The sequence below is a fragment of the Kogia breviceps genome, chromosome 19 (genome assembly GCF_026419965.1).
Source record: "Kogia breviceps isolate mKogBre1 chromosome 19, mKogBre1 haplotype 1, whole genome shotgun sequence".
NCBI lineage: Eukaryota > Metazoa > Chordata > Mammalia > Artiodactyla > Physeteridae > Kogia > Kogia breviceps.
The window spans coordinates 389,951-399,782 of NC_081328.1; positions in this window are offsets into that span (position 1 = coordinate 389,951).

A 9,832-nucleotide genomic window follows, 5' to 3' on the forward strand; every position below is an offset into this window, starting at 1 on the left:
GCGCGGCTCCGCGGCGTGTACACCCAGCTCTGCGGGCCCCCAGCGCCTGTCAGCCACACTCTGCCCGTGGCTGGAGCAGGCCCAAGTTCCCCAGAGTCAAGGGCGGGGACAGAGACCACACTTCTCAACGACACGTGTGTCCAAGAATTCGTAGCTGTGTTTCACAACTACAATGGCCGCCAAGGATAAACCATTTTTTTTTTAATGGTTACATACAGGGAGAGACCCTCAATAAGGGTGATTATCACAATCAGCTGAAACACATAAAATATCTTTAAATCCATGTGTTCCTAATTGTTTTTTTGTTTGTTTGTTTGTTTTTGCGGTGCGCGGACCTCTCACTGTCGCGGCCTCTCCCGTTGCGGAGCACAGGCTCCGGACGCGCAGGCTCAGCGGCCACGGCTCACGGGCCCAGCCGCTCCGTGGCACGTGGGATCCTCCCGGACCGGGGCACGAACCCACATCCCCCACGCATCGGCAGGCGGACTCGCAACCACTGCGCCACCAGGGAAGCCCCCTAATTGTTTTTTTAATCCCTAGTTGATCACCACTGGGAGACCAACTGAATCAGAAAACCGTTACAAGGACAAGGCCTTTCCCCTGTAAAACGGCACCACCAGGTAGCCAAACACTGGGGAGGGCAACTTTCTCTCCGAGAAACGTTTCGGCTAACAAGTGAGGCAGGAATGGTAGAATTAGGGTGTCACCAGTTTGCAACCACTAACAAAGCAGTGAATCCAGGCGCTGAGACTCAGCGGCTGCTAACACAGCAGAGACCGAAGGACGCCGCGCCTCCCACTGGGGGAATGCAGTTTCCCCAACAAGTAAGCTACAAGGAAGCAAACACGGGCTGAGCCTTTAGATGAAAGCTACTTGGGAGCTACATCAGGCAGTGTGATGTGGGGACCTTATTCAGACCCTGATTCCAACCACACTTTGTTCACTTTGACATTTAGGAGACACTTGTAAACTTAGACTGGACATTTGCTGATATTAAGGAATGGTGGTTCCATATGAAGTTCTAAACAATGATATTGTCCTTTAAGTCATAATCTTTCAGAAATACACTCTGAAATATTTGTGGATGAAGTTACACAATGTCTGGGATGAACAGGACGACTGTCCCAACAATTTGGGAGGGAAAAAGTGGCGAGGGCAGAGGTGAGGCCAGACCGGTGCGTGCTGACCCCTGTTGCAACGGGGCGCTGGGTGCCTGAAGGCTCGTTACTCAGCCCAATGCTCTGTGCGTTTGACCCTTTCATAATAAAAGCTTTAGGTATGTAAATAATTTTTGCACAATAAAAACATATATGGAAAAAAAGGGTGGAAGGATATAAATCGAAATGCTAGCTGTATACCTTAAACCCACACAGTGTTATATATCAATTGTATCTCAGTGAAAATGGATTCTAAAAAATGCTAGCCATAAATACTTCTGGCAGATGGGATTATAGATAAATTTTCTTTGTAAATTGCTCAACATCTTCTAAAATTTCTACAATGAACGCACAGCACTTAAAAAATCTGGTAAAGAAAGATTAAACCAAACTGGCTCCCTCTCGCCCAGGCTCTGCAGGCGGGTGGGCCCCTTGGCAAGACCCGGCCAGGAAGCCATTTGGCTGCACAAGCCGTGGCCTTACAGGCAAATGTGGTTCCTCCACCCCACTTCTCTTCTGGGAAGCGTGCCCGGGAAATCATCTAAACCCGAAACGCCAGCCGACCTGTCTGCTCGGGGATGCCCATGTCGGTGCAGTTACTGGGGTGAAAGCTTGGCGCTGGGGGCCACGCCCTGCGACAGGGGTCGTGTCAGTGAAGCACAGACGTCCTGGCGACGGACCACTGGGCGGCCACCAACACGGACACTGGTGGGCTTAACGCTGGGTGAACCGAGGATGCACGTCTGCACGTCTGTCAGGAGTCCAGTTTTGCAAACATACGTGGAAAATGAGCGGAGCCCTTATCAGCCTCATGGGACACGCTGTGAGCATGAAGCGTGTTAAGATGCCCTGACCCTGGCCCCCCATGGGGAATCGGCTTTCCCTGAGATCCTCCAGAAGCCCTCAAACCCAGCCTGCTCTGGCCTGTGTCTCTCACAACCCCAGGTCAGCTTTGTCTTTTGCAACTCTCCCCTCTGCCCGCGGACAAGCCCCGCCCAGGCTGCAGTGGGGCACACATCCACCCAAGAGTGGACGCCGGTGGGTTCCACAGGGAGGGGCCCCTCCCACAGGCCACTCCTCCTGGCCCCTTCCTGTCTCTTCCTGCCCAGCCCAGGCTGCACCGCACGAGCCCTAACCTCCCCTGCACCCACGGGCCCTCCCGAACAGAAGCCCCTTTACTGCCACAGAAACCTAAGCATATTTTCTTAAACAGAGACCATTATCTCTGAAGGAAGAATTTTGTTCCAGCTTTAGAGTAATATTCTGTCCTCCTTACGTGTGCTGAGAATAAACAGACTTCCCCCGTTTCTATCCCCCTCTTCCCAGGCCATAGAGCCCCTGAAGCTTAGGTGGGTGCTGGGCTGCCTGTATGGACTACAGTTCCCAGCCTCCCTTGCAGCGTGCTGACCATGTGACTGAAACAGTATGTGAGCCAATGATGAGTGTGCCTTTCAAGGGAAGGGCTGTGCCACCTCTCCACCTCTCCTGCCGTCCTGCCGCCCAGTACTGTGGGCTGGTGGGGCTGGTGCTGGGGACCATCTCGGGTCATGTGGATGAAAGCATCCAACACCCAGGATGGAAGGAATCTAGGCCCTGCTCCATGAAACGGCCCTTTTGCTGCAGACCACTGACCCTCAAACTGTTACAGGAGAGAGAGATGATTGTCTATCTGGTTTAAACCTGCATTAGCTTGGTTTGGTTGGTGTTTTTAACAAGCCGCCAAACCTCAATCCTAACCAATAAACTCGCCTGATTAAAATGCCCCCAAGGCACCCAGTGCCAGCAGGCTGGCTAGTCAGATTCTCCCAGAAGCAGAACCTGAGGCAAGGATTCAGGTGCCAGAGCTTCAGGGAGGAAGTTCTCCCAGCAGAAACCAGTACGGAGCAAGGGGAACAGGAGAGAGCAGCAGACGCCCACCAAGGGTGCGTTTCTGTCCCGGCCACGGCCGGACCCCAGGGAGCTCCGCAGTGTCCAGCGCACCTCTGAGTGCGTGCGAGGAGCTGGGCTCTCCTACCGCAGCAGATGGGCAGGAGGTGCCCAGGGAGGCAGGTGTCAACTCCCAGGCGCGCCAGCTGCTCAGGGCAACGCAGCTCCGGGGGCCTGAGATGTGAGTGGCCAGCTGCCGGGCCCAGAACGGTGGGGGGACCAGGTCTGAGGCTCCCTTGCAGGCCCTGGCAAGGCGCCGACAGGGCTCCACACACAGAAGGAAGCCCCCCAGACCTTCTGCGATTCCCATCCTGTCAGCCCCTCCACCCTCCTCACACTGTGGCCCCAGACGAGGTGAGTAACGGCCCCACAGACACTTCCCCGGGACCCTTAGCCAAGAGTGCCGTTAGGTGCCACGGCACTGGGGGTTTGGTCGCCCAGTAAGCCAGGCGGGCGTTTGCCCGGGAAAGGCAACAAGTCCCAGCACACTGGGAATCAGAGAGGTGCAGCGACTTGCCCATGGCCACACAGCTGAAGTGGGGGGACTGAGGTGGGTGGGCCAGGAGAGGGGCAGCGTCACAGAAAAGCCCCGAGAGAGGCCGGGAGAAGCAGAGCCCAGATTCCGTGCAGCGCCAGGCCTGAGCCCATGGGGAGGGGACAGCGCCGCGGGAGGATCCCTGTAATGACTGCAGGTGTCACTTACCGAGCTCATCTACGGACTGAAAAACCTGACCTCGGTTAGCGCCTGCGTCCCCCCTCATTCGCAGAGGCGCTCCCTCTCAGGTAGCAGACACTGAGGAGGATTTAGGCGCAAGGAAATCCTGGGAAATGCCCACAGGAAAGCGAGACAGGGCGTGTTCTCACACAGTTCCCCTGAGAGCCTGGAGCTGCATCCAGCTGGGGGCCGCGAGGGCCCAAGAAAGCTCGGGGGCAGGGGCTGCGGCGGCGGCGGCGGCGGCGGCGGCGGCACCGGCACCGGCACCAGGGCGGGGTCTGCGAGGCGGGGCCGGGGCCTGTGGGGCGGGGCCTGGCACCGGGGCGGGGCCGGGGCGCGGCCGGGTGGCAGGGGCGGAGCCGACACTCTGCACCAGCTGAGACTGGTACTTTGTTCTTCACAGAGTCGAGGGGCTTCCTGTGGCCCCTCTGGCCCTGCGCACAAAATCCTTTCACTCCTTCCAGCACTTTCTCCCTCTAAGTTCTAGAAATAGCGCGAACTCCCTGGCGGTCCAGTGGTTAGGACTCCGCGCTTTTACTGCCAAGGGACCTCTCACTGTTGTGGCCTCTCCCGCTGCGGAGCACAGGCTCCGGATGCGCAGGCTCAGCGGCCACGGCTCACGGGCCCAGCCGCTCCGCGGCATGTGCGATCTTCCCGGACCGAGGCACGAACTCGTGTCCCCTGCATCGGCAGGCGGGCTCTCAACCACTGCGCCACCAGGGAAGCCCCTGGAAGTGAGTTTTGAGGGATGAGTAGGAGTTCGCCAGCAAAAAAGGGGGTGTAGGGAATATGTGTGTTGGGGTGGGGTGGCTCTCCAGCACCCAAACCCCTTCTTAGTTGGGAGGGATCCTTCTTTGTAGAGTCCCCAGTGGACAGGGGCCTATTTCCCACTGCAGAAGCTGAAAGGGCCAGACTTTGGTCTGGTCAGGAGGCCACTCCTGCCTGGGACTTTGAAGCTTAATACCTGGGGCAATGGCGACAAGGGAGTCCTGACCATATTGGCCTTGATGCCCAGGCCCCTGTAGCCCCCTTAGCCCCTGAAAGTTCTCTTGTCTACTCTGTAAGCCCTGAGATTGAGCCAAGAAATGCCCCCCTTTACTTACGGTGGACAGAGTCACTCTGTGTGTCTCGCAGCAAAGAACTCTGTAGGGAAATCCTGACAGAAAGACCAGAAAGAGCAAGAAATGGAAGGGAGCAATTGCATGCGTGATCCTGGCCCCCAGGAGCAATTGCATGCGTGACCCTGGCCCCCAGGCCCCGCACCCGGGCCCTGCCCTCCTCCCCCAAGCTGCCATTACTGAGACCACTGCAATCACACGGGGTCAGGCTGGATGGGGGTCGGCCTCTCCAATCCGTTTCACAGCCAACGACTAGGACTTCAGCAAGTGGTGACTCGCTGAAGGTCGCCCATAGAGGCTTAGATGCTGGCCAGGCTCTGCCCTTGTTCCAGTCTGAGGCTCCAGCACCCCGAGATGGGCAGGTCCGTCTGCACCTGCCACAGCAGCCTGTGAAATCCTACAGTCCCGAGGACAGACCTTGAGACCAAGGTTTAAAAGGCAAGCCCATCTCGGCCCCAGCCGTACATTCTAGGGGGACAAGGAGGAATGAAGCTTCGTTTTCAAGGCAACCGTGAGACGGGGAATGAATTTGGAGTCGTGGAGTACAGTGACTGAAGCTCCTGATTCACACCCTGGGCCTGGCCCAAGGGGCGGCCCAGGGGCTGGAGGGACAGGTCCATTAACTGGGCACCTGCTGTGCGCCAGCATGGTGACGGGCCTTGCGCTCCCCAGCATTTCATGGAAGCCACCTGCTAGCCTGTAAGATCAGCATTACTACCCTCAATGTGCAGAAGAGGACACTGAGTCTGAGAGACGCTATGAGGTCTTCAAGGTCACGTTGCCCGGGGTGACAGAGTCAAGCTCAGGGCTGTCTGACCCAAGAGCTGTGGGCGGGAGGCATGGAGCAGGGCTTTGAAGGCAAAAAGACACGAGGACATTTCAGAAAGGTGATCCTCTTGTCATCGTTGCTCTTCATGTAAAACCAGTTGCATCTCTCCCCTGCCTAAAACCCTACCACGACTTCCCTTACCCCCAGAAAACAAAGTCCAGAGTCTTTGCCATGGCTTTGCGTGATCTGCCCCCAACCCCTGATTCCCTTCGGTGGCACCAAGGCCCCTCCCACCGCAGGGTCTTTACACAGGCTGTTGCTGATCCGCTCTCTTCACTCCTCACCTACATGCTTCCCAGTCCTCCTGCTGCCACCCTACCCGCTCACTGGGAGTCTTCTGAGGCTGTGGGCCGCCCCCCAAGACAAGCACCCAGTAAGGGTCCCCCCCCCCGAGTCGTGTGTCTCCTTTTCACCCCACTGAGCACAGATGATAATCCTCTGAGCCGTGCGTTTTCAAGGGAGGCAAAATTTGGTTCTTGGGGGACTGAAAAAATAGATGTTACAATTACTTGTGGCCCCACATGACAAAATCTTATTCATTAGTATTGTATCTCTCATTAGGGAGAAATTAAATCATTTACTTAATTAAATTGAGTTACTCAATTGTAATTAAGTGTAGGTAAATGGTTCCATTTAATAAGTCAGTGTTTCTCCTTAGGGAATGATAATGGGGAAAAAGTGGGAAATGTTGCTGGGAGCATTTATGAGTTTGCTTATGCTCTGTCTGATGCCCTCTGAGCTCAAGGAGGATAGGCCAGGTCTGTCTAGGTCCTGCCACAGCTCTAGTTCTAGAACGCTGCTGGCACGTAGTAGGTGCTCAGGTTAACACCTTCCACGTGCCGAGCCCTGCAGAGAATAATCCAGACGAGGCTCTGCCGTAGAAAGGTGGTGCTGGGCCTCCCCTCCCTGGATTCCGTGGGCAAGAGGGAGCCATGGAGGGTTTGGGAGCCAGGAAAGGAGAACTTCTCGGGCTGGTGCACCCCCAATCAGAGCTGGCAGCTGCGGCTGCCCCCCAAGCCTCTCCCCACCCAAGTCCCGCCACCAGGCCAGCCCAGGACAGAAATAGAGCAGCCCACGTCTTCTGCAAGGCTGGAGGGGGTGGATGCAGCTAAACCCAGCTCGGCAGGTGGCTCACTCAGGGTGGGAGCTGGGGGTAGGGCAGGACTTCTGGGTTACCGGCTCACCGTCTGGTGGGCCTCAGGCAAGCCTGGACCCTCACAGAGGCTCTGTGGCCTCCAGGAGAGCCTGACTGCCCTGGGCCTGAGCGTGAACGAGCTACACTAAACATAGCACAGCTGACTTATATATAGAACCTCCCACCTGGTTTCCAAAAGGATTCAAAACGGCTTTCACAAGAGGCAAAGAAATGAACATTTAGAGCGTGCCAGAGTTTACACATGAGGCTCCCACGTCACGAGCCTCGGGGAGTAGAACCAGGACAAGAAGGATCTCAGGTCCTTCCAAGAAGCACATCTGAACGAGAATGAGCTCCCCATCCGAGGGGGGTGTGAGTGGGGAGGGCTCCCTGCCCCGGATAGAGGCTTGGCCAGATGCTAAGTCCCTGCCGGGAGAGAAGATGGCACCAGCCCCGCTTTCTCAGCCCCTGCCCCTGCCCACAAAGCAGTCAGGGATGCAGCCGGAGGTAGGGCTGGTGGTAGGAGCCAGGTGCCGGCCCCGTCCCCTTTTCCTGAGCCAGAGTCATCCCCACAGACTTGAAAACTGGAGCAAGGGTGGGGGGATGGGTGGGTAAACCTTACCGCTCCTGGGACTGCTGTGCTGACATCCGCAGGCAGTGACGCAGGCAGCCCGGCCTCAGACCCCGACGTGGTCCCGGCTTTGGTGCTGCTGCTCGCTGTGTGGTCTTGAGCTCATCGCTTCCCTTCTCTGACGCACAGAGTCCCCGTTCAGTACAACCAGGGGGTTGCCTTGGTCCTAGAGAGCCCTCCTGGGACCCACAGCCCCAAATAAATAGAACTGCAGTGCCCACCCCCACCCCCAGCCCAAGCCTTCGCACAGATCTGGCAGGGCCCTGCTCTCTGGGCCCCATTGCATTGGTTCTGGGGCGGTTCTTGGCGCCAGAGGCCACCTTCCCTGCACTTGCCCTGTTTCCTCTGTCATTGCCTGACCCTCGACCATGCCAGGCTCTGAGCAAGACAGACCCATCTCAGCCCTAGGAGAGCTCCCAGTCTAGTGAGGGAGCTGGCCAGCAAACAAGAGTGTGAATAAATAGGTTGAGGAAAATGCAGCAGGGCAAAGGGACAGAGAGACAGGGTGGTCAGGGAGGCCTCACTGAGGAGATGGCATCTCTGAGGAGGCGAGCAGAGGTGACCTGAGGCAGCCAGGAGGGTGTCTTGGGGGAGAGCGTTCTGGGCAGTAGAGGACAGCCAGTGCAAAGGACCTGAGGCAGGTGAGCACGGCAAGGCTGCAGCACAGGGAGCAAGGGAGAGTATGCGCAGGGGAGGGCTGGCTGGTGGGGACCATGGGGAGGCTTGGACAGAGGGAGGCGGGAGCCAGAGCAGGGCTCTAAGGAGAGGGGAGGCCGAGCTGGTGTCTAACAAGCAAAGCCGCCTTTCCTGGCCTCCAGAAGGGAGTTCGCCAAATTCTCCCTCAGGGGCCACCTCCTGCTCCCAACCAGGCCCAGACGCTGTATTTTTAATGCTGGCGGTCGAGGAGGCTCTCACGGTTGTAACTGAAAGTCCAGGAACCTCCACCGCATGTCTGTCAGTCCAGGGAGCCTCATTCACCCCAGGTCTGGGATAGGCCCCTGCCTGCCCATCTGGTCCCTGGGCCCATGACCGCCACCCCACAGCCTAGGGACAGGGAAGACCCGGGGCCCTGCCACTGGGGGCAATCACGGGCTGAATAAACTGTCAAGGGCCTGGGCACTGGCATGTGCTTTGTAAACGTCAGTGACCTGCACACTGGCTTCTCCCACTTGGATGCCTGGACTCCCTTTGTAAAAGCTGAAGCGTCTCCTAAATAGTACCCGGACCTGTAAACAACCGTGTTTACACTAATGCCGAGAGGAATCTACAAACGCTAACGTTCTAATACGGCCAGGGCTTGGCAAACTGGGAACCACTTGCTGAGCTATAAAGCGCCTCATAATCCTGCGGAGGCTCTGTGCACGAGAAATTACCCTGTAAGCTGTGTTTTGTAAACAGCTCTGGGCTTTGTAAACCGCAAAGTCCTTTGGACACTGCACATGACTTGCCAGCTGTAGAGCGCTGTGAACCCAGGAGAACGTGAGTCAGGAGTCGCCCTCCCTCGGCCCCGGGCTCCCCTCCGGGCCTCCACGCTGAGGACGGAAGCGCGCGGGCCGCCGGCTGGGCTCCGGTCCCGGGCGCAGAGCTGGGCGACGAGGGTCCTCCCGACCCCTTCCCCGCAACCCAGACACCGCCCTCTCCAGGCCCGAGCGCGGGTGGGGCTGGGGGCGGGCGCTCCGGGGCCGCGGGGTCGAAGCCCGGGCTCTGCCGCCTCCTGGCGGCCGCGGAGGGAGGAGGGGCCGGGGCCGCGGCCGGGACTTGGGTCTGCGGGTCCTGCGCGCGCGCGGAGGACACGCGTGCGTGCGTGCGTGGGCGTGCGTGTGTGAGGCCGTGTGTGCACACGGAGCCGCACTCGCACGCAGGGCGGTCCGCCCACGCACACATCCACGGGCACACCTTCGGGACTCACGGCCTCGTCCTTTCTTTTGTTTTCATCGAACACAGGTGAGCGCTCCCCGGGTGCGGGCACTGAGCACACGGTGGTGGGTCCGATCGGCCCAGATAAATCAGAGAGAGGTTAGTACACTGGTGGGACCAGGTGCCGGGCCTCCCCGGGTAAGTGAGAGGGGAGACAGGAACCGGTAAGCAGGGGGCCACAAGGAGATGGGAAGGAGCGTTCCACACAGAGGGCACCATCAGTGCAAAGGCCCCGAGGCGAGGACAGCAGCCTTCAAGTGGGAAGGTTGGAGCTGTTAAATGCTGTGCCAGGGAGGGTTATAGGTAGAGGCTGTCCCCGACTGAGGCTACCTGGGGACGAGAATCGGACTCGGCCTCTGGCTGAACTGAGGCAGGGAGGACTGGTGGACGAGGCAGAAGGGAGG